The sequence below is a fragment of the Callospermophilus lateralis genome, unplaced genomic scaffold (assembly GCF_048772815.1).
Source record: "Callospermophilus lateralis isolate mCalLat2 unplaced genomic scaffold, mCalLat2.hap1 Scaffold_98, whole genome shotgun sequence".
Classification (NCBI taxonomy): Eukaryota; Metazoa; Chordata; class Mammalia; order Rodentia; family Sciuridae; genus Callospermophilus; species Callospermophilus lateralis.
This window is the reverse complement of record NW_027517992.1, coordinates 3,609,770-3,635,356: the sequence shown is the minus strand read 5'-3', so window position 1 is coordinate 3,635,356 and position 25,587 is coordinate 3,609,770. Positions and strand designations below refer to the sequence as shown.

The 25,587-nt window shown below is 36.7% G+C and overlaps 1 pseudogene; it reads left to right on the top strand.

Moving 5' to 3' along the window:
• The first annotated feature begins 15,411 nt into the window (after nt 1–15,411).
• Nucleotides 15,412–16,758, top strand: LOC143637753 (lys-63-specific deubiquitinase BRCC36 pseudogene; annotated as a pseudogene).
• The last annotated feature ends 8,829 nt before the right edge of the window (nt 16,759–25,587 follow it).

Genomic DNA, 25,587 nt, shown 5'->3' with positions numbered 1-25,587 from the left:
CTCTTCACTGACTTGCACATCCTAAATATTTCCCATATTGTTACTTTTTTTTTGTATTTGTTTATTGAATGGTCACCATAATTACTATTTGATTCAAACATGATGATTCCCTTAGGAGATATGCAAAAATTTGTTAAGCATTCATTGATTTCTGGATATTTCGGTTTTTTCCAAGGTTTTGTGATTATAAATAACATTGCAAAAATACGTCCACTGCTTCTTTTCTTATTTTAAGTCATTTCCTTAGTGTGCATTCCCAGGAGTGCGATGACTGAATCAAAGTGTAAACATTTCAGTTGAACAAGTCCAAAGGGGAAGAACTCATTCTATATGCTTGGAAAGTAAACTGTGATTCTGGAAAATACCAAGTCACTTGGGCTAAATCTTTGCACCATTTGCTTTAATAAAAAAGGAAAGTAAACTTTCCTTGTCTCTAACGAAATCCTGTGAATTAATATCAACTACACAGGCCCTACCAACAGGCTGGCCAAACAGACTTTAACTGCAGGCCTGCAATACAGCACAACAGAAATTATCTCGCCCCTGGGTTCAGTACAACATCCAATTGCATTATCATTTTCCCAGTAAATAGCGCTTACCATCCCTAACTACAGCTGTGTGAAACCAACAGTGTCCACTTGGCAATGAATCACATACCAGAGTGTTACTCAATTATTAGCCAGAAATAAAAACTAAATCATTTCTCCTGGCTAACTGAGTGTAAGGTACTTTTTATTTACCAACGGGTAAATTCATTCCCCCTGAGCAAGCTTTGGCTCTATCCATAGTTTTCTGATAAGGGAGGGTATTTTGGTGGCCACAAAATATAAGTGTACTCACAAAACCCTCTCTCCCAACGCCCTGTTCCCCTGGTGCTGGCATTCAGAATGTATTCCTGGAGTATCACCTCAAGGCACATTCCATGCTCACTTTACCATGTCCCTAAGGGAAGCATATTTCATGATAGTTACACTACAGTGATATTTGTTTCACTTCAAGAAAAATTTATTGAGTGTGTATGCTGCAAGGCATATGGAAAGAATATGGGCTTGAGTATCATGCAGACTTGCTGTGTATCCAAAGAAATTTACGTAATTTTAAAAAATTCCAATGTTCATCTATGAAATGAAATGAACAAAGTAATGGTGAGGCATCAATAATAAAAATGAGAAAAGTGCCCTGTATACAATAGGCACTTGATAAATGCTAATTATTTCTTCATGGAGTCTAAAATGAAAGACGTGGTTCCTTCCCCGAGAGTCCACAGAATGGCAGACTAGTGCAGACAGAGTTCTGGGGCCAGGCTGCAACAAATACCACCATAGGGAAACAAAGTTTGGAGGGCAAGGTCAAGGGAAGAGATGTGTAAATCATGGCCTAGATAACTTCTTTGAGACCAAGTTTCCTCATGTGGAATGAAAAGGTGAGCTAGTATTACCTCCTTATAGAGTTTACCCAAAAATAAAAAAAGGGGATCATGTATGGGATTCTTTCTGTAACATAACATCCTGTGCACGTTATATTTTTTTAATAATGATAATTCAAAATTAACTGTCTGGGAACCTCTATGAAGTGGTGGGATATGAAAGAGACCTTATAGAATGAGTTGGGTGGTGACCATAGTTTAGAATTGGCTGAGGGCGCAGCTTAATGAAAGATTCATGGAAAAGAAAATGAACCCTGAGGTGAGTGATTTAAATGGAAATAATAGTTCAACATGAGTTAGGTCCACATGGGAAAGACTTTGGATGGATGGCTAACTGAGCCCATATTTGCAGTTTATTTGACATCATGGGAAGCTCTTGAAGTTTTTAAAATCAGAAATAACATCACTTTAATTTCATAAATAAATTTTAGAAAAGAATACTCACAAGTAGTATAGGGAGTATAGATGCGAATTCTCACAGAAGAATAGGAAATTTTAGAAGAATTCTACTTCACTCATCCCAGAATCATCAATTCAATTAGAGATAGGTTTTCACACATACCAGGGTAGCCTAAATAATGTATGCATCCTAATCTCCAGAATGTGTGAATATGTTACCACATATATATAGCAGGTACAGTACGGTGGTACACTCTTGTAATCCCAGTGGCTCCTGAGGCTGAAGCAGGAGGATCATAAGTTCAAGTCAGCCTCAGCAACTTAGCAAGACTCTATCTCATAATAAATAAATAAATATTTTTAAAATAAAATAAAATAAAGAACTGGGGATGTGGCTCAGTGGTTAGGTGCCCCAGGTTCAATTTCTGGTATATATAATATACAATATATACATATACATACATATATATATATATATATATATATATATATATATATATATATATAAGATCAGGGGTAAATTGCTAGTGTAATTAGGGTCTTAGGATGGAAATGTTATCCTGTGGTAGCCAGGTGGGCCCAGTATAATCATGAAATACAGATAAGAGGAATACCTGAGTGTGACAACCACAGAGAAGGAAGATGTTTTGTGGAAGTTGGAATAATGAGCCTTGAAGACTGGAGAGGACCATGAGTTCAGGAATGCAGAAGACCTGTAAAAGCCAGAAAGGGCAAGGGTATGCTTCACTCAAATGCCTCCAGAAGGAACTTAGCCCAGCCCATACCTTGACTTTAGGACTTCTGACCTTCAGACTGTGAGATTTTACATTTGTGTGTTGTAAGCCACTCAGTTTAGGGAAAGATAAGTATCAGCAGTTGAAAGCTAATACATATCCTCATCCTCTGTTCTCTGTTGTTTTCAGTTTACCATTCTCAATCTCTGTCCTTATCCACAAATCACTTGCATCATAAATAAGTTAAAACACCAAAACTCTTCTTCTGGAATCTCTTTGGAAATGCAATCAAAATCATTGAGCCTTACATTTTAGATCCTATAAATAAATAAGGCTTAGATTCAATAATGCTTAAAAAAATCCAAGATCTGTTTGCAAACGGTCCTTCCAAGTACTTGGTTTGGAGCATCAACTGGACTATATTTGTAATTGTGTAGTCACTGAATTCTCCATTGCAATGTAATCTTTACTTAGGGCTAGAAAAATTCCAGGACAAGGTATTAAATTTCAAATGTTGGTATTTCTGAACACTCCCACCTTTCCTATGTAACATGTCCATTCCTAAGTTTTGGGTTTTTGTTGTTGTTGTTGTTGTTACTCTGTGTTTAAGGAGACCTTGTACAGCATAGAATTTTGAGGAAAAAAATATCACTAACTTAAGCACAGTTAAAGTTGTAAGTAACTAGAAAGGGAAAAAATGTATCACAAACTAAGGTGCTTTAAGAACTTACCAGGATTCCTTTGTGGCCATTCTTTTGCATTCTATCCCCTATGACTTCAGCCAGAAAACATTAAAATGAGTTCCTTATACCATGCATGGTTTGCAGGTGAGGGTTGTCTGAGCTTTAATTTGCTGTTTGATTCGCCTCAGGATTTTCAGGTGTTGCACGAGGGAGTAAAGTACAGAACGTACCTCGGTTCTTGGTTGTCAGCCATTGGACGATGGCCATAGTATTATTAAACCATCCAAGCACGCTGGGTCTCAACCACAAAATTTAATTTTCCCTACTGCAGGGACTAATCAACTACCAGAGACTTCAAGACCTAAAGAGACTGTTTTTATCTGCAAAAAAGTTTCCCCTTCAGACTGAAGTGGAGCTAATTTTAGTTTTGTCTATCCTCAGGGTTAACAAACATTGATAGAAATTCAGCATGATGAGAAACAGATAAGAGGTGGAATTTATATGAATACAATCTGTGTCATAAATTAAAGAAAGATGAAAACTCCAAGTTCCTTGGTGACACCTTAGTAAATAATGTTTAAGGATTCCACCATGGGCAGTCCCACTGAACTAGTTAACTTTCTATATTTTTACAAACTGTAGCTACCAGAGACATCTCCATTCTTTTGTGTTGTTCCCATAAGAATTCCTCTTTTTTTTGCCCATTTCCTTTTTTAAAAAAATATTTATTTTTAGTTTTAGGTGGACACAATATCTTTATTTTATTTTTATGTGGTGTTGAGGATCGAACCCAGTGCCTCATGCATGCCAGGCGAGCATGCTATCATGAACCACATCCCCAGCCCACTCATTTCCTTTTTGATGGCACCTCTTCATTCTCCACTCTTATTATATCCCGCTTCTCACCCAGTACCAGAGTTTGGAATTGGTGATATTGAAGCAGAAAGGGAAGAAATTCACAGGTACTCAATGTCTGTGACACCAGTTCCAGGCTCTTTATAGACCTCTTTTGTAACAGAGAAGAGTGATTTCCAAAGTATTGGAGCCACTGGTTTTCAGGTGCCTATTACCAGCAACCAAATACTTCTAAGTGATACTCTAAGCATCCTTTTAAATAATCAAGAATTTTAATAACAAGGAGAAACTGGTAACTATCCTTAAACCTTTCAACTATTACCATTTTTTTTAATTTAAAATTATTTTAATATCTGAGAACATAAAAATTGAACATATAAAATGATGGAATACTTCTCAAATCTACATGTCATATTTATGAAGAGGCTGATTCTAGTATATGTGCTGCTGAGACAAACACCCAACTGTTGTCTTTAAAACTGTTTAAAATAAGACAGATCCCCAAAAGAAAGAAGTAGAATCCATGTTTTTGACCACCTAAAGATAGCAGGCTACTGAAGCAAGAGATGCCACATGGCATTGATTGTACCTGGGTTGATGCAATCAACATGGAATAATAAAGCAGAATGGGCTGACTCTTGAGGTGGAAAAACTTTTGATTATGTGGATTACATGATCAGAAGCAGCAAATCCGCATGGCTCTGAGCCAAGTGACAATTGCAGGAAGGGCACTGTATCTCTTTCAAATACTTAAGGATGAGCTCATTGAGACATCAAAGAAGTAAGTTTCAACTATGGCAAAGGATTGATTAGATTGCTTTAGGACACAAGTTGTTTGGCATAACACTAGAGTTTGGGGGTAAATTCCAAGTACTTATATAGGTGACCCAAGACTTACAACTGCTTAACTTGTAACTATTGTTCAGGAAACAATTATAATATAAGTGAAGGGTACAGTCAACATTGTATGCCAGAGATCTCCTGGGAAGCATGGGATTTGGGAGACCAGCTTGAAGACCAACCATGATTTTTGATCATTTCTATTGGAACATATAATCAAAGTTCTATAAATCAACTTAAAATCTAGTTTTTCAAAACAATGTGCTTTTTGCAATGCCAAACTTATTCAGAGAAATCACACTAGTGCTTTATTTAATGCAGATATTTTATATACCCCTCCAAATGGAGTGGGAAGTTTATTCTGACTGAAGATTAAAATGTCTGTCAACCAGACTACTTGTCAGGTTTTAAAAAATCGGATAAAGAACTTTTGTACTACCTAAAAAGGCCTGGGTTTTACAGTAAAAAAAGTGTAAATGTTCGACTAGAAGAAGACAAAAATAGTAACAAGAAACTATATTATTTCTTTGGTACCTTGATGGGAATACTACTATTGGGTGTCTGTCCTCCTTTCATCTTCCATCCTCATTTGAAAAAAATGCCTCTTGTTGGGTGGCAGTGTGCTCAGTTCCAGGAGGTGGCTTCTCATGTAAATCATGAATAACCCAATTTGCTTGTCACTTATTGATCATATAAGGCTGATATAAGAGCCAGTTCCGGCCAATGAGGTATAAGAAGAATTGTACAGAAAGTCTTATTCTTTCTGCCATCACTTCCCGTATCCCCTTCTGTTTGAGATGTGGTTTCATAAAGCTGTGATGATTGGTGTATCTGCAGTTATTTTGAGGTCATCAGGGGAAATCTAAACTTCTCTTTGGAAACGTATAGAGAAGAAACTTTGAAAGAAAGGGTTATTTATAAATATTATTAACTTCTATGTACAACCTAGGAATTACATACTCTGGCCTTCTCGTTCTGGAAATAATAAATGTTTTACGTTTTATGTGTAAGTGACTTGTTGAGTATTTTGGATCTGCAGGTAAAAGCAGACTTAATGGCAAACTCAATGGACTCTTTCCTTCTGGGTGCTTTATCATGGAACTCAAGATATTCAGAAAACTTTAGAAAACAGATTTAAGGTCCTTGGACCAAAGAAGCATGATGATTACCTAAAAGATTTTTTTTTCCTTGCGGGAAATGCTGGGAAGGGTTTGAACCAGAGCAATATTTCCCTTGTAAAATTTAACCCAAACACACAGGAAAAGGAATAGCTGCGTTTAAGATCTTTCCAAGATTAATGAATTCTATTGCACTTTTATATTTTGAAAGTTAAAAGATTTGAGAGGTCAGAATTCCTGCAAAAGTGTAGGATGCACCAAGCAATATTCTATTTAATTTTCTAAAATGTTCTTATTTGCTATTTCTGAAATCTCTGGTAAGTTTCCCGTGTTCCTGGAAATTGGGATATCTTAATTTTACTTAATAAAAGAGACATAGTCTCAATTACCTTCCAAAGGGAGAAAAATACTAGGAAGACCACTGTGTGTCTCCCAGCTGTAAAATTAATTTATGTTATCTTTCACCATAAGAAGTGTTTCTTAGACAATTCCTGGGAAAAAGGAGAGGGTGAGGAGGGGGAAGAAAGGGTAGAGAAGAGGAGTGTCAGAGGGGGAATAGAATGAAATAATGGGCCTTTTAAATTCACCAGTCTGGTGATAAAGGTTGTACTACACACATGTTAAATTTATCAAAAGGAGGCAGGACAGCTCACATGACTAAGAGAGAAAGCAATTTTGAAGGGCTTTTTCAAAATGATTGCTGTTGAGCCTTCACAGGAAACATTAGCTTTAAAAGAAAGATGGAAACAGAAGGAAGTTCCTCCCAAAGAAAACAATTATAAGTATTCTTAATTGCCTGGAAATAATTTGTCATGTGAAATTGGCCCATGCACCATACATTTATATAAACGGTTTAGAGGCAACAGTGTTGTAGTACTGCATATTTTCTTTGCACATAGTGTTCTGATAACACGTTCAAGACAAGGGATCTGACTTTCACTTTTCTCTTTCTTCTCCTCCCTTCTCCACAGTGTCTTCTGCTTTTGGGGCCTGGGGAGGGACTGAGGGGAGGAAGAGCAGGCATAAAATAACTGTAAGAGTCAGTGACTGCTCCTCAATGTATTTTATTATTTCAGGAATTCATTCAAAGCTGGGCTGCAATTACATTTAAAACAGGAGAATAATGGGCTATTGACATGTATATGGTTTTAGAAATATAAGGCCTCATTTTCTCAGCTGGAATTTCCCCTACAATGTGCATTTGCATTACATTAGAGATGCTCTTTTGGTAAAAGAGGATCACATGTATTCAGACATTTTGACATTATCTGGGTCAGAGGGAACATTTAAAAGCAGTAGTCCACAAGCACCAAAGCTGTGTTACAGGCAAGCATCTCAGTGCATTAGAAAAGAGGCAGGCCAGCCCTGTGTGTCTCCCTGCATTGGCCATGTTTTATGACATACCTGCCTAACCCAGACATTAATCTACTGAAGATGGATTGGCCTGGTCATGGTCCTCTGCGAACCTTCAATGGCGTGTACATTACCTAAATTGAAATCTGCACTTTTCATGCCACGTGTGGTTTGATGTGATGGTCCAAGGAATGTCGGGTGCATTAGAATTGGTTTTTATATGGAGAGAATCTCCCCTCCTATTTACCTTTCAGCAGAGCAGCTGCAGGCTTTCCTTCTCAGTTGACAATGAAGGCATTCTTCTCCATTGCTTACCCCAAGAGTAGCTACCCTGGCCGGCTCCGAACTGCATGGCCCTGGTTAGGTATGTAAGCAACTCAGTGCCTTTCCTGTTCCCAGAAGTGCCAAAGACATAATGAAAAAGGAATGCAGAAGTTTTCACCTGTTGTAATTGTCTAATAAAGCCCTGTACAATGAATTCTTTGTCATCTTCCCAGAAGAGGTCAGTTGTAAGTGTCAGCGATTACAGAGCGCTTTATGTGAATAGAAAGACCTGTATAATTGGTGTGATACTACAAGGAAAATCTCATCGAAGTTGCATAAGATGTCTGTAATTTTCTAATCCCCCACGTCCTAGTTCCCCAGACATGACACTCTTTATTTACACTGCACTTAACATTTCTTTCCTGAATGAGCAGGAAAGTAGACTTGTACTGGCCTCTCTATAATTAGTGGCACAAGGGGTGGGGGACCGGGAATTCAGAAACAGTGAATCCTTGTGAAACTGCCATCCCTGAATTTTACTGTATTTTGCAGGTTAAAACTGAAAGAGTAAACAGATACCATAGAGGTCCAGTTCATAGCCTTTATAGATGAACAACCTGATTTCAAATCTTACTTCTCCATCTATTAGAGATGTGTGACCTTTGAACTTAATTTTTTTCACCAGTTGGTGGGGGTATGAAGATTAAGCAGCATTCTATAACAATTCTTTTCTTTTCAACAGGTACTTCTGAAACATTTTCAAATCCTAAGCACTCTGTGTTTCTAGAAATTGGGGATAAAAATGTTATGTGTTGCTTTCATGAAGCCTAAAGTGCTTCATCCAGGAAAGCCCTTGGCACATAGTAAACACACCATAAATCTGCTATTATTATCCTATTACTGTAATAAAAGTATGCAGTCAGATTTCTATACTTCCTTTTGTACACATTCCATACTATTATCTGAAAGAGCAACAGAAGGGTTATTTTAAACAATGGAATTGACACACTCCAAAAAAGCAACTACTCACACTTTCAGGACATATACTCTGTATAGTCTTTAGGCCTCTATTTTTAGTTCAAGGTTATTGAGAACCAACTGCATGGCAGACACTCTTGTATTGGGTGAGTCTGGAAAAAGAGTCTTTGGCTCTTTCCAATTAGAAAGTCTTTTTGTTATCCATAATGTTCCTGGAATAGCTTCAAAAAAGAAGTGATATTTCTCCTTGGTATAAATGCTCTCCATATTTTGATCCATGAAGGACCTAATCAATATTAGTGATAAAATGTGCCAATGTAGAGATTCAATCAAGCAATTTTAATTTTGTACCACGAATCTTCCTGCCATAGAGCTGAGTTCACTTGTTTAATAAAGTTGCTTAAAATGAGAATGACATTGCTTGGCAGGGTGTTCTAGAACTGTGTTGCAAATGGTTTCAGCATAAATAAGGAGCCTATGGCAAATAGGTGGTCAAGAACTAAAGGAAAATGGGTTGATGGAGATGGGCAGGAAAGCTATACACCTGCTGGAGTGCTACCTGGCTTGAGCCAATTTCATTTTCCTCCCTATATCTTAGACAATAAGTTTCCTTGGTAATGGCAAAAACCTAACCAATTTAGACAACTGGAGAGATAGTTTCTGTTCCTGGCAATTGACTCCAAAGGGTAAGTGAGGAGCTTCAGGCTCTTTGAATAATACAAACTCTGTTCAGAGTAATTCCTTAGAATTTGTCTCACTGGCCTTAGGAAGGATTTGCAGAAAACATTGAACATTTCAATGGAGACATTCAATTATTCACGCCTTTGAAGTGCTCTACTGAGAGCACAGAGAAATACTGTACACCTCTACCAGGAAATACCCTGAAAAGGTCAATCTACTGTTTCAATGAGTATGATTTATTTCCTAGACTTGGGAATAATGGCAGTTAAGCAAGACTTCAGAATTGATAAATCTAATGACTAAATCATGAAATGTTTTTTAAAGTGCTGATAAAAAAAAAATCTTGGTAGAAGTGAGCTCACATTTAGACAATTTCAAGTTTAAAGGCAGTTCTTTGTTGTTTTTCCCCAGGAAAATTATGAAGTCTTTCACCTGTTTTCCTTTGATACCTCTATATTGTTTCTGGGAGTGTTTGAAGGACAAAGTGTCTAGAGGGGTATCCCATTTCATAAAGCATCTTTGGAGAAGTGAAACCATCACATGAATGCAGGAAACGTGTAGTTTTGCTTCTAAATGGGCACTAAAATAGAATCGTCTTTTGATACCCCTGGAGCTTTTAGTTTCCAGTTCCTTCACTGGCACCTGAAAGCATTAACAAGTACAAAAGTTCCTGCCAATGATACTTATCTAGATCATTTCCCCTTGCCTCACATTTTCCCTCCCCCTTACATTTTCCCACCCAACAATATGGCATCAGAGACCCAAAGACAAATAGAGGAAATAATTAACTTTCTAATTCAGAGTGCTAGAACTGTATCTTTACATCACACCATTTGCAAAAGTAAATTCTGGATGGATTAAAAAATGTAAAAATAAAAAATGTAAAAGTAAAAATTGTATTAGAAGAAAAATGAGCATAATTTTATGACCTAAGAGGTAAAGAAGATCCTCTCTTAAAAAAAATCTAAAAACCAAAATGAAAATCTTTAAGAAAAATAGGCATAATTATGATATCAAATTTTCAAGACGAGAAAGAGACTGGGAAAAATATTTTCCAATATTTATACCACTCTCAGAAATTAGTTAGAATAGATGAAGATATTCATTAAAAACAAAAGATAAAATTCAAAGTGAGTCCAGGGCATTCTGTCATATCTCAAAGTAAATAAAACTATGTGCAAGTCTAAGAGACAGAGAAACCAACCAGGAAGAGCTCCCAGTGGCCAAAGATGGAACATTTTGAGCCATAACATAAGTAACATAGTACTATGTTATAACCTGAAGTATTAAAAAAATAGTGCATGAGTATGTGCTGATATACCTGACTGAGAAAATAAATAAAAAGGGAAGAAAAGGCAAGTAGTTCTTGCAAAAGAATTCCAACTACTTCCAAAGGTGCCACCCCATTAGAAGGGGAACTTATGACCCAGCTCCTGCCCACCTTCCTCCCCTCTCCTATTGTATGGTTGAATTCAATGACTTGTTTCCAAAGAATAAAATGTGGAAAGAGGAGAAAAATAACTTTATGGTGAAAAACCCGATAAGCACTACCTTGGTCACATGATCAAGTTGAACCGTAGCAGTCAAGAGTCCGTTGATATTATGTACACCCTGGTAGGATGTGATGAGGAGGCTGGTCATCTCTGTGAAACAAATAACACAAGTCTTTTGGGAGGAAAAAATATCAGATACTCACGTTGAGCGCCATTAACAAAGTACCTGGCCAATACTTCTAAACTGTCAAAGTCACATAAAGCAGGGAAATAATGAGGTACTATCACAGGACAGAACAGTCTCAAGAGGTAGAGATGGTGACCAAATTCAACCTGGACTAGAATTCAAAGCTATGGGAGTGAAATAATGAGTAAATACCAAATAACATCTAGAACTTAATGAATAGTGTCATGACAGTGTTGGTTTCTTAGTTGATACATGCAGCACAGTGATATAAGATGTCTTATTGTTATAAGATAACAATAGGAGAAGCAGGTGCAAGGGACAAAGGAACTGTCTGCACTATCTTTCCAACTTTTTCTATAGATCCCCAATTATTCCAAAATAAAACACTTAAAAGGAGGAATGGAGGAAGCAAAAGAAAAATAACCCTACTTTGGGCAAAAGAGCATAAACAGAAAATGGGTAAAGAGCATAAACAGAAACTTCACAAAACAGGAAACATAAATGTCCAATGGAAAGATACTCAACTTTATAATGATCAAGGAAATGCAAATCAAAACATATATGAGATCTTTAAAAATTGATATTAAGATGGGGAAAGTGAATATCTTAGTAAATGACTGGGGAATGTAAATTAGTGCACGTAAAGCAATATACATTGGCATTTAAAACATATAAATGTCTAGAAATTCCACTACTTTATTGCTTATCTTTATAGTGCATAATGATCCTATGTGTGAGTATTCATTGCAGCATCATTTCAAAGAGCAAACACTTGAAAATAATGCATCAATCAGTAGGAAGATCACTAAAAATTTATATTTATAACCTGGAATATGGTTTCCATTAAAAAGAATCAGGTAGATTCACATACAATAATATATAGTATATAAAGTATATGTAAAGTATTTATAATTTATAATGTATGCTATGTATCATGATATAAATAATGTAATGGATAATGGATAGAGCCATGAAAAAAAATGGTTTAGTGAAGAGTTGATTTACAGAATGTCACCCTCTCACTGAGGTAACATACAGAAGCACATGCAAAGTGGAAGGCTCTCTCCAAAAACCACACAGGTACATACACTCTATGCCAAAACTAAGGAAAAGATTTATAAGAATGAATATCAAAGTAAAAATGGTGTGTACAATGGATAGCAGACAAGGTGAAAATGTCATGTGGGGATATAACGAGAAGAGGGCAGGGATACTTTGAAAACAATACATCTTTATTTAAACATAAATACTTTAAGTAATAATATAAATAGCTATTTAAACAAAATAAACACAGAGGTTGCTCCGTAATAATGATCTGTTCTTTGAATAGCCTCAGAAATTCAGTAGGTTTTAGACGGCTACAGAAATCAGAATGTTTAATAAATAATGCCAGATGATTCCAAGGTAGTGGGCCTATTAGATATTGCATTGGAGAAACCAAAAGACAGCAAGAAGTTTCGTGTTACTTTTTTTGAGATGGCTATGACCAATTTTACATGTTCTACAGCCAATGGTAGGTTAGACCCAAGTTATGCTCTAATGACAAATAAGAAAACGATTAAGGTAGATGGAAGATACAGATATCTTCAATATGTGTAAAATTAGAAAGTGTGTCTACTTACGAACAGGTGATCTTCCAATTTTGGACCTACAGAATTAAACACTTACCTACTCAGTCACAAAGGGTAGGTCTCCACTTTTGTTTATGACAAAGCAGATGTGCTGTCTGCAGCCATATTCACCTGCATGACTAAGAAAAGAGCTATCCTAAGCATTCTTGAATTTATTAAAGAGAATTTATTCCACCTTCCCTTGAAGAGCAGCAAGGCAGGGACTTCAGAGAAGCCAAGAATGTTGTCCTAGTCCTGCTCCTTCCACATGGAAAGAAACAGCTAAGATTAGAAAAGGACGGAACCCCTAACAATATAGACACATATGAATAAAAACTATGATGTTATTCAAAGAAGCAGTACCTTTAAGAGGCAGTTCTATCATTCAAAGGCATCAATCCTTTAAATTTTTTCTTCATGCCATGTTTATCCATATGTTATTAAAAATGAATTTTCATTTTTTATATATAACAGATTAATAGTCCTCATTATTTCACTTCTTTCTGCATCCATGTCCTTTGTGGTCCTCAACCAGACTTGCTCTGGGCTTAACCACAAATTTTTGGCCAATGGAACTTGAAAATGGGTCTTACAATCTATCTGCACTTGGGATCTTGGAATGCGTGCCAGTGCCACCATAGTAAGAGCCCTGAGTTAGCTATTGGATCACAAGATCACATAGCCAGCATACTCCCATTGTCCCCAACCCAACACATTGCAATGGAACCATCTGACCAGTGATTCATCTGGCAAATGTCTGGAGACATATGAGTAAACCCAGACCCAATCAGGAGCTTAGCCAGACCAGAAGAAGACCCACCCACCATTATTGTCAACTAAGAAAATCTTTAAATGGTTAAATTTCAGAGTGGCTCTGTGGTAAAATAAATACAGCATGAGCTTTTTTAGATTAATGAGATTTTTATGATATTCCTTATATACTTAATAATATAGAAATTGTGAAACTCCCTAATGCTGAAAATTTTTTTAGTGTTTCATGATCTATCTTTATGAGATGGAAGTAGATAAAATGTGAAACTCAATTAATTTACATCCAAAGGTCTTATATTTGGTTCATCCTTCTGGCACTCAATATCCAAACCCCTTGTGAACCTTCTCTAGTTGAGTACAAGTTTTGTATGAGGCCTTTATGTGACTAAGTTAATGGACGTATAGTTAACCTGTATAATAATGATATTTGAATATTAGCATCTCAGGACCATTCCCTTGGACAACAATGAGAAACATTCTATATCCCACCACATTCCTAGGAAGAAATTCAGCATACATTTCCTCCAAGCAAAGGTTTAACAATATCATTAGCAGACTCAAAAATTGCAAACATGTTTGGAGCTCTCTGCACCCCCGTTATGTTTTACCCAGGACTGGTTTGAATTGTATATTGGTGGAAACTGTTTGATTATTCAAACAAAATAAATTTAATTGTTCACATGAGTTTACACTTAAATAGATAACATTATTTGTTTCCACTATAGACTTAGCTCAACTTTGCCTTTCAAAAGATAAGATGCTATTTAACTTCTCAGATTTACCCAAAAAAGGAGCCATCCAAATGAAACCATCACATTAAACAGATCTGAAAGGAGTGAGTTTAGATGCTGCCTGCCAGGAAGAATCATCTACTGGACTCCAGTTCACAGAGAGTAGGAAGATCAACACTTTCCCTATTCTATCCTATTCCAACTTCAGTCAGTGAGATACCCAAGGATGCTGAAGCAATTACAATTCAACACCAACAATAACAGTCCTAGCATCCTCCCCTTTTGGTTCTTCTCCCTAACCCGTTCAAGGTGCTTTAGAGAGCTCCAGATAAATGCCATAAAGCTTGCTTGACTAATGTATATCTTGATTGCTATCAAATTTATCTTATTTTCAATGTGGAGAAAACATCCAAAGGAATTATGTTGAAGCATTTGAAACCTATCAGTTTTAAGTTGTAACCCACCTCATAAAAACAGCAAAAGCTAAAAGATGTTGGAATGAGATCAACAACTTTACCCTCGGGGCGTGTCTGACGGGTTCATATGGTGTGACACTACATTGTGTACAACCAGAGACATTAAAAGTTGTTCTACAATTGGTTTACAATTAATCAAAATGCATTCTGCTGTCATATATACCTAATTAGAATAAATAAATTAATAAATTTAATAATTTAAAAAAATACACAAGCAAAAGCTAAAAGCAAATGTCTTTGCCAAAATCAGTCTATGAAATAATGCATTTTGGTTCATGCTGAGGAATCAAAAACAAGGATGACAACACACTGCTTAAACACCTGCATCTATTTAAAACCATTATTTTTGAATGGGTAGAAATATAATTTATTTTAAAGTTATCCTTATGGCTCAGAATTAAGGGCAGTGTCATACATTCTGTTAACTTCTAGCAGTGTGATTGTTATTAAAGGAATACATTCAGTGCTTTTACATTTACATTCTTATGTGCAAAGCAAACACAAACCAGAAGATGTTCATCATACATAAGCACGTGTGCTTGCCCAGGCAATCAAACCTGAATTTTTTGTGACCATTATGAATTGCTAATTATGGTTACTGCAGCATCTTATGTGAAATACTGGCATTAGGGGTGATAGAATTTGAATACGTGTCCCTTTAGAAAGAAGTGGTTCTGAATATTACTAATTTGATCTCCCTGCCTCCATCTAGGTGATCCGTTGAGAGGTGAATCATCTAGTTTATTCTAAAAAAACCAGGGAGCACCCCGTTGATCAGGCCAGAGTGGGCCCGAGGCGGACGTGAACTGGGTCGGATCAAGATGGCGGTGCAGGTGGTACAGGCGGTGCAGGCGGTTCATCTCAAGTCTGATGCTTTCCTAGTTTGTCTCAACCACGCTCTGAGCACAGAAAAGGAGGAGGTGATGGGACTGTGTATAGGGGAGTTGACTGATGACAGAAGTAGGAGTGACTCCAAATTTGCATATACCGGAACTGAAATGTGCACAGTTGCTGAAAAGGTTGACACCGTCAGAATTGTTCATATTCATTCTGTCATCATCTTGCGACGTTCTGATAAGAGGAAGGACCGAGTAGAAATTTCTCCAGAGCAGCTATCTGCGGCCTCAACAGAGGCAGAGAGGTTGGCTGAATTAACAGGTCGCCCCATGAGAGTTGTGGGCTGGTATCATTCCCATCCTCATATAACTGTCTGGCCTTCACATGTTGATGTTCGCACTCAAGCCATGTACCAGATGATGGATCAAGGTTTTGTAGGACTTATTTTTTCCTGTTTCATAGAGGATAAAAACACAAAGACTGGTCGGGTACTCTACACTTGCTTCCAATCCATACAGGCCCAAAAGAGCTCAGAGTATGAGAGAATTGAAATTCCAATCCATATTGTACCCCATGTCACCATTGGAAAAGTATGCCTTGAATCAGCAGTGGAGCTGCCCAAGATCCTTTGTCAGGAGGAACAGGATGCATATAGGAGGATTCACAGCCTTACACATCTGGACTCGGTAACCAAGATCCATAATGGTTCAGTGTTTACCAAGAATCTGTGCAGTCAGATGTCAGCAGTCAGCGGGCCTCTCCTACAGTGGTTGGAGGATAGATTGGAGCAAAACCAACAGCATTTGCAGGAGTTACAACAAGAAAAAGAAGAACTTATGCAAGAACTTTACTCCCTAGAATAAAGGAGGAGACAAATGGGGACAGAAGAAAATATCCAGTATAAAATTAATTAAGCTAAATCAATTTTGATGAAGAAAAAGTTGGAGGACTCACATTACCTGACTGAAAGCTACAGTAATCAAGATGTTAAAGTGTTGCCAGACGAATAAAGACATAAAACAATGGAACAGAAGAGAACCTAGAAATAGACCCATACGAATATTTGAATATGCCAAACTAATCTGACAAACATAATAACAAAGACAATTCAATGAAGAAATCAAGCTGAAGCAATTGAATACACATTTTTTAAAAAAAAGAACCTCAACCTAAACCTCACTAAAAATTTCTATAAAAGTTACCTCAAAATGTATCATGGATATAAATATAATATGTAAAGCTACAACATTTGTTAAAAAAAAAAAGGAGAACAATCATCAGGAGAAGTTCTTCAACTTCACTTCAAAAGCACAATACATAAGAGAAGACGTTTCTGTATTAAGTCTCATCAAAATTAAAAAGTTTGATTCTGTAAGAAATTTCTTAAGAAGAATAAAATACAAGCTACAGATTGAGAGAAATTATTTGCAAACCATAGAATATCTGATCAATTTGGAGTATTGCACTCAAAACTCAATAGTAAAAAAAAAGTCCAATTAGAAAATGAGCAAAAGATATGAATAAACATTTATCAAAGAGGGTATATGGATGGCAAGTAATCACATGAAAAAATGTTGAACTTAATAAGTCATCAGTGAATGCAAATTATAATCACAATGATATATGACTTACACACTTTTTAGAATGGTTAAAGAGAAAATGGTTTTGAGGATACAAACTATACTTCTCATATGTTCATGATAGGAATATAAAATGGTACAGCTACTCTGGAAAAGAGATTGGAAATTTCTTTTGAAGTTAAACATATATTAACTTACAAACCAGCAATTGCCTTCCTGGATATTTATCCCAGAGAAATGAAAACCTATGTTGGCACAAAAGCTCATACAATAATTTCCATAGCAACTGTATTAATAATATCCCCAAACTGAAAACAACTCCGATGTCCTGCAATGGGTAAATGGTTAAACAAATTGTCCATATCATGGAATACTGCTCTGTAATGAAATTAACAATAACGTAAATGGACCTCAGGGGTATTATGTGTGGTGAATGACAAAAAAAAAAAAAGAATCTTGAAAGTTCACATACTGTACAATAGTGTTCATATAACATTTTTGAAATAACAAAATTATAGAATGAATAGATTAATGGTTTCCAGGGAGTAATTGGGGTGTGGCATATGTATGATTATACAAGGATGGCACAAGGAGTTCCTGTGTGCTGATGGAATAGTTTTGTATCTCGATTATGGTATTGAGTACATAAATCTATACCTGTGCTAAAATACATAGACTTATACAGATATGAATGCATGTAAAATCTGGTAAAACTTAATAAATTCTGTAGTCTATTTAGCAATATTATACCATTGTCACTATTTTGATTTTGAAGTTGTACTACAATTAAGACCTTAGCATTGGAGGAAAATGAGTAAAGGGTACACGGGACTCTCTGTACTATTTTTTGTAACTTCCTGTAAGTCTATTATTATTACAAAATTAAAAACGTGAATTTTAAATAAAAAAAAATCAGACACCCTTACCCATCTCTATCTATTGTTCCTTTAAATTGCTGCAAGACCTTTAAAATAAGAATGCAGTGGCTACCTCTGTAAAATTGGGAGGAGATGGAGGATAAGCTATTGCAAAAGTACACAAGAGAGTTTTCAGTAGTCAAGGAAAATGTTCTCAATCTTATTTGAGGTGGTATTTGCAAACTCATGAAACCATATACTTAAAATCTGTACATTGCATTTTAAAATGAAAAAGGAGTCAAATTAAATAGAGGCTTGGGGCCATGGTAAAAGATTTGGATTTCTTTGTGTGAGATGCAAATTTATTAAATGCTTTCCAGTGAAGGAGTAACATTTCTCCTTTAACATTTTCCTTTTGAGCAAAGCTCTGTCCATGATAAAGTTAATGTTCTGTAGCAGAGCAAAACTGGAAGGAGGGAAGGCATTCATGGGGGCTATTGCAGTAGTTCAGGAAAGGCTTGATGTTGGCTAGGCTGAGGTGGTTGCAGTGGAGGTGGTGAGAAGTGGTGGTACTTTTGGGATAGACTTCAGTATTCCTCCTTTTGGGAGAGAGGGGGAAGCAATTGATTACATGCCTAGCAACTCTTAAAGTGCTTGAGGTGTTAGCCAACAAGTAAATATTTACCTACATTTCTACAACACTTTCTGTGGTAAATTTAAGATATTAGGGTACAATGTCATTGACACTCTTCTCTGTGAGAAGTGGAATCTAGATCTTTAGTTGAACCCATGCAGGCTTTGTGAAAATTTTAGCCAAGAAAAAAAAAAAGGTTAAAAGTGATAAAACTAGTCCTGCACCACTTTCTAGTCTTAGGCCTTGAGATACAACAGTTATGAGCTGGGAATGTGGCTTAGTGGGAAAGTGCTTGCCAACTAGCATGCACAAGGCCCTGGGTATGATCCCTAGCACTGTAGGAGAAAAGAAAACAAAAACAAAACAAAACAAAACAAAAAAACCCCAACAAGATAAAACAAACAAACAAACAAAAACTCAAGCAAGCAGCTTCTAGTTTCAGTTTCTAGGAGCCCCCAGCCTGCCATGCTGGAGGGGGCTTAGATGTTCCAGTTGACCATCCTAGCTTAGCCCCATCTTCTATCTCTTTCCTCCGGGAAGTTAGACATTTGACCATCCCATCCACTAGTCCAAATCATGTGGAACAAAAGAACCATCCAGCTGAGCCCAGTCCAAACTCCTGGCCCACACAGCTGTGAGACATAATCAGATCACTGTGGCTTAAAACAATCACTTTGGATTGTTTGTTGTACAGCGACTATAACCAGAGTAGCCTCATGGGCATGTTTCTTCTTTGTTTTTGTTCTTCCTTTTTCTTGCATTGTTGATTTATCTTGCTGTAATTCCTTCATGCCACTAAAGAAAACAAATGGTTTTTTCTTTGTTCCTAAAGTCCTCATATAGTCAGGGTCATAAGAAAAACATAATAGACAATGAACCATCCATTGCTTGTGGTAAGGCATAATGTATCAAAACAATTGGTTCCTGAGAGAAAGTAAGGTCTATCCTATATAACCTGTCTTAGAGGAGAATTTGCTTTGAACGCAATGCCTCCTAACTCTTGACCTTGCTTTCTTCCTCATATTGAACTCAATTAAATCCTTTAAAAAATGCATGGGGTTCTTTATTTATAAGGAGGGTAATTTTCATTGCTACATATTTCCCATCATTGTCAGAGAGCACAGGGAGAAATGGCTTCCTGGCCCCCTCTGTCCTCACAGACCTTCTTTCTTCTCCATCAACCTCTCCTTGCCCTCAGATCCTTCCTGTGATGTTCAAGGACTTCAAAGGTGTGACTCACAGCCTACTTGCATCAAAATCACCTGTGAGATTTATTTAAAAATGTACATTCACTGGCCCCATTAACCTCATGAATTAGCATCCCAGGGAGTGGGGCCCAGCAGTCCCCATTTTAAACAAGCTTCCAGATGATCCTACACTTGAATTACCATCTTTAGGAACATATTCCTTGTTTTGCATTTTTGCTGCTTCCCATTATCAACACATACAAATTATTTCAATGTGATTTTGAAGATCTTGAGTAGCAGTTTTAACCTGTCAAGGTTTCTAAGTTATGTCTTCTCTTTCCTCATTTCCTGTTTTTTTTATTCTGTCTCCTTTTCTTCTTATTGTCAACTAACTAATCAAGCAGCTCCTCTAGCTATAATCTTCAAAGCTACAGGTTTCTCTATATAAATTTGGTTTTGTTTCTGTTAAATGTTAGAGTTTTTCTCTATCTAAGACATCATTACAGCAGTCATTTAAAAAACTGAAAGGGAATTGATCTCCAGGTAACTAATCAGAGAAGCATTTCATTATATGTAGGTTACCACATTATTTCTGATTCCAGTTGTTTCAATTGGCTGCAAAAAGAGCTGCCTAACACTGTTCTGTCCTTCTTCTGAATACTATAAATATAGTATTTATATAATATAAATATTATTCATTTATCAGAACACACACCTGTGTCTTTTTCACACAATCTGGTAAATATTATATTTTAAACCTTACAAGGGCATTGATGCAGAACTGGACTCTGATGGACAAATCAAGATGCAGGAGGAGCAGGTTTTAGGAAACCAAGATGATGTGTCCTCAGCCACCTGAAAAAACACGCAGAATTCAGGTTACATATGGAAATCATTAGGTGTTTTTCTTGTCCGTTCCTGATCGGTTTTCTCCCAACACTCCCTGTGAAGAGTAGGTGATCAGGGTGACTTCATTCACATGCCCTGGTTCCATTTCTCAAGGAGCATGTATTGATTACCACCATAGTTCAAAGCAGGGTCTTGAGTGGTGAGGTGAGAGAATCTTTCAGAGCAATAGGGAATGGAGGAGGACCCCACCTGGCAACTGGGATTCTTGAACTCCCAGGTAACACAGAGAATGAAGTAATTTATGAACTGTACCATACTAGTTATAGTAAAATTGTATGGTACAATTTAGGGCAAACTATATTTCTCCAAATAGTGATTTCATTTCGACCTTAACAGTTACTCTGCAGTCTATAAAATATTTACATTGCCTTTCTAAACATATACATTATTTACTGTACAGTCTATAAAATATTTATGTGATTTTCTCTAAAGATACTGTATGTGGTGTGTTATTTTTGTTCATTTTTTTTCTCCTCTAGAAGAAGGCATGCAATGAACTGGGGATTTTCTTTTTTTTTTTTTTTTAAATCAAGGAAAAGTAGCAAAGAAGCAGACGTTATAAAACTGAGGAGGTGATAACCTTCGTTTTTGTTTTTTTAATATATTTTTTATTTGTTCCTTTTAGTTATACATGACAGTAGAATGCATTTCGACATCTACATACATGGAGTATGATTTTGCATTCATGTGGTTGTGCATGATGTGGCGTTACAATGGGTGTGGATTCATATACGAACATAGGGAAGTTATGTCCAATTCATTCTACTGCTTTTCCCAATCATATTCTCCCCTTTACCCCATCCCCCTCTGTCCAATCCTTTGAACCTCCACTTCTCTTGCCTCCCCCCCAACACACCTATTGTGAGTCAGTATCCACATAACAGAGAGAACATTTGGCCTTTGGTTTTTTGGGATTACTTTATTTCACTTTGCATGATAGCCTCCAGTTCCCTCAATTTACTGGCAAATGCCATAATTTCATTCTTCTTTATGGCCAAGTAGTATTCCACTGTGTATATGCACAACATTTTCTTTATTTATTCATCTTTTGAAGGGCATCTAGGTTACCTATTGTGCATTGAGCTGCTATGAATATTGATGTGCCTGTATCACTATAGTATACTGATTTCAAGTTCTTTGGGTATATGTCAAGGAGTGGGATAACTAGGTCAAATGGTGCAGCCACTCTGGAAAGCAGTATGGAGATTCCTCACAAAACTTAGAATGATACCCTTATTCTTGATGGTCTTGCTTCCACCTGTCAACATGCTATATATCTGTGCAGCTGGAGGGACAAGAGACCATGAGGAGCAGACAATTTCCAGGTATCAGGTGCTTTGAGGTAACTGTGAAGAGCTGAAAGAGGAACTTGATGTATACCCATCTGCTATAATTTGGGTCTTAAATGCCTCCCCAAAGGTCCATGTGCTAAATACTTGTTCCACAAAATGGCACTACGGGGAACCTTTAAGAGGTAGGTCCTGGTGGGAGGTCTTAGGATGACTGAAGGTGTACCCATAAAGGGGGTTGTAGGATTTGATCTCTTCTCTCTCTCCCTTTCAATTCCAGCTATGAGATAACTAGTTTTGCCCTGCCATGCACTTCCTTCATGATGTGCTGCCTTGCCACAGATCCAAAAGCAACAAGGACAACAAATCATGGGCTTAAACCTCCAAAAATTGTGTCTGATAAGTTGACTATAAAGTCTCTTTAAAATTTGATTGTATCAGGTATTTGTAATAGTAACACAAAGGTGACTAATACAACATCCAAATTTCAATGAAGGAAAACACATGTGTATGCACACTACCTAAGACATAACAAATACAAATCATTCATCTAGCCTAATTGCCTCTGCTGTAATATAGACCTCAGACTCTCCATCTTGACTGAATAATTCCTATACCCTCACCTTAAATCTAAAGCCATTTCCCTGAGATGTGGCAGAAATATAAATGGGAGAACTGAAGTATTCATTGAAAGAATTGGGACTTGTTTTGTTCGGACATTAAGTGTCTAAACTCATGTGTGAGATAATTCATGAAAATTTAGACATAGAGTGATTGGGTTATGAGAGCTTTAACCCAATCAGTGCATTAATCCCCTGATAGAGATGAACTACAGGTAACTATAGGTAGGTAGGGTGTGACTGGAGGAGGTAGGTCCTTGGGGGCATGCCTTTGGGGTATGTATGTTGTTCTTGTTGAGCAGAGCTCGATCTCTTCTTGTTGGTACCATGTCCTGAGTTGTTTCCCTTGGTCACACACTTTTGCCATGACATCTGCCTCATCTCAGACCTCAAGGAATGGAATAAGCTGTCTATGGACTGAGACCTCTGGACTCATGAGTCCTCAAATAAACTTTTCAATCTCTAATTGTTCTTGTCAGGTCTTTTGGTCACAAAAGCTAACTAAAATAGGGCTGAATTGATACTACCATGATCTCCCTTTAATTTACACAGCCCTCCAAGTAAATAGTATTTCAAATTGAAATCTCCCAAAGATTTCTCCAGTAGCCTGTAAAAGCTTCACGTGGTTTAGAATAAAATAGTGTGACAGAGGGGCTTTGTCTATCTGTTGCCAAGTATCTGGCTAAGAAGAAGAAGAAGAAAAAAATGTCCACCATGAGCTATTTTGTCTGTACAATAGTAATTTGGTTTGAAGTTGTCCAGTTAGGGTCCAGAGTTGGTTCACGTTTACTGGAATGCAGAGTACCATTAGTTTTCCAGATTATAGGGAAAATAGTCTTCATTTGCAGAAACCAGAACAGAGGGGGATGGTTTAGAGCTCATTAAAAACCATTTACACTAAGCTAGATGTCAGCATACTTTGAAAGAGGCCTATTAGTTAATGTATACAAGAAGTTATCAGCACTTATGATAAGTCAAAGTAACCAAACAGTGAAACCCATTAGATGGTACTCAAACGACAGTTGGGCTTTAAGAAATGTGTTAGATAAATTAGATTGAGATTGGCAGAAAAAAATAGCACTTATAAGAAAGGATTTTTATTTAGAGTCCTTACCTGGAGCCAAAAATCCTGAGTTTTGACTGACCCTGAATGATTAAATTGTCTACAATGATATGGTGACCTCACAGGGGACACAGAGGACATAATCACATTACAACCAGGGTTTGGGTTTTTGGGTTTTTTTTTCTTTTTGTGTTTATAATGAATATAATAGACAAGATCTTCACCAATGCCCAGAGTGTTATTGTTTCCAAAGATGGTAATTTAAAACCTCTCTTCCTCAACGTAGTCTGCAGGTCGTACAATGAAAAAGCAGCTCTGGTCTGCAGTTCTGATAATCTGGCTAGATCTAGGAATAACATTTAGAACCTTTAGAGGAATATTGTTGCTAATGGATCTGCAGAAAATGCATGTAGTGCATATAATCTCTAACAAGTATAGTCTGTTGACGACTGAGAAGTGACACATATGATTTTTATAGTCAGTTGAACAGCAGCATAGATAAGGAAAAACAGGGAGCCTAAGCCCAAATGGCCAGAGTGGATGATCTCTCAATGTCAAAGGCAAATTTATAGGAGGACCCAACATTTTCATGAAAGGACAGTGATTGAAACTATAGTTCTGTGCCATATTAAATACATTATCTTAATACATTCTCTATATAAAATATTCAAAATAGGCATAAGTGTCAGTTATTAGCAAAAGGGAAAAAAAGATCAGTGATACATAAGCCCATGTCAAATTTTAACCAGTTTAGATATTTGTGCAATCTTAGTAATTAGCTAATTGGAAATCTTGCCTTTGGGTAATTGAATGATTTGACCCCATATAAATTTTTGAATAAAAGTCAACTAAATGCCAGAGAATACCTTTAAAGCTAATAATTTTTGTTTCAGCATAATTGATTTTAAGCTTTTTTTTTTTTCCTGCTAACAACTCGATAGTAGATCTTGTTTTTTCTAGTTTGGATATTTTTAGTACATAACAACAAAAACATCATTGTCAGAGGAAAGAATTGTCACCAATTTCTTCTCAATAGCATTGAGATATTCACTTAGCTAGACAAAAAGTCAAATAAAATTATTTGAAAAAGTAGTTAAAAAAAGAAAAACAAAAATTTAAATATTAATTTTGTATCTTCTTTGTTAAAATTTTTACAGGGCTTTCACTAGGATGTGGTAATAAAATAATAAGTAAATACTTATGAATTCCTACTAGTAGCCAAAAATTATTCTATGTTAATTAACCACATGTAATAATTTACTTAGTCTTCATAATAATCCTGTGAGGCAGATACCACTTTAATACCCATATTACAGAGATGGAGACTGAGATTTAGAGAAAGTTGATGAATCTGCTCAAGATCATATGTCAAATAAATGGGAGAGCCAAGATTTGAATGCACGTATGTGATACTGCATCTGGGTTTAATCCGAGGGCCTTGATGAAGTAGTCTTCAGGTAGCCCAAGAACAAACAAATTTTACTTACCACAAATAGAAATTCAGAGAGTGCTGATTAATTTTGATGTCTTATTAGATTAGAGAGTGAAATAATAACAACCTTGGTATGGGTATTGGAATGTTTAGAAGAGAATGGGGGATCAAAAATAATGATACATATGATGGAGGTGAGGGGAATGACTTGAAGGGAGGTGAGACAGGCATGAAAAAAAAAAAGCGAACCCGCCTCCTTTGAGACACCTTATCATGCTCAGAAGACACCTCAAAGCAAAGGAAAGAGGACACAAGTTCAGGAGCAGGTGAGTCAGACCCTGTTGCTGTAAGCATTGGTGGCCAGAATGCTGCCTTTTCTCTCCTGGCTAGGAGCTCAGTGAAACATCTGCAGTGACATCGCTTTGATGTCTGTGGGTCTCTCCTTGGCCTCTTGGTATTTGCTATCGGATACCTGTCTGTTAGGAAAATAGTTTATGAGTGGCTATTACAGAGATCACATTATAAAGTAGATAAGACGACATATTTAGGCCGAGTTTGCCCTTGTCAAAAATAAAGATTA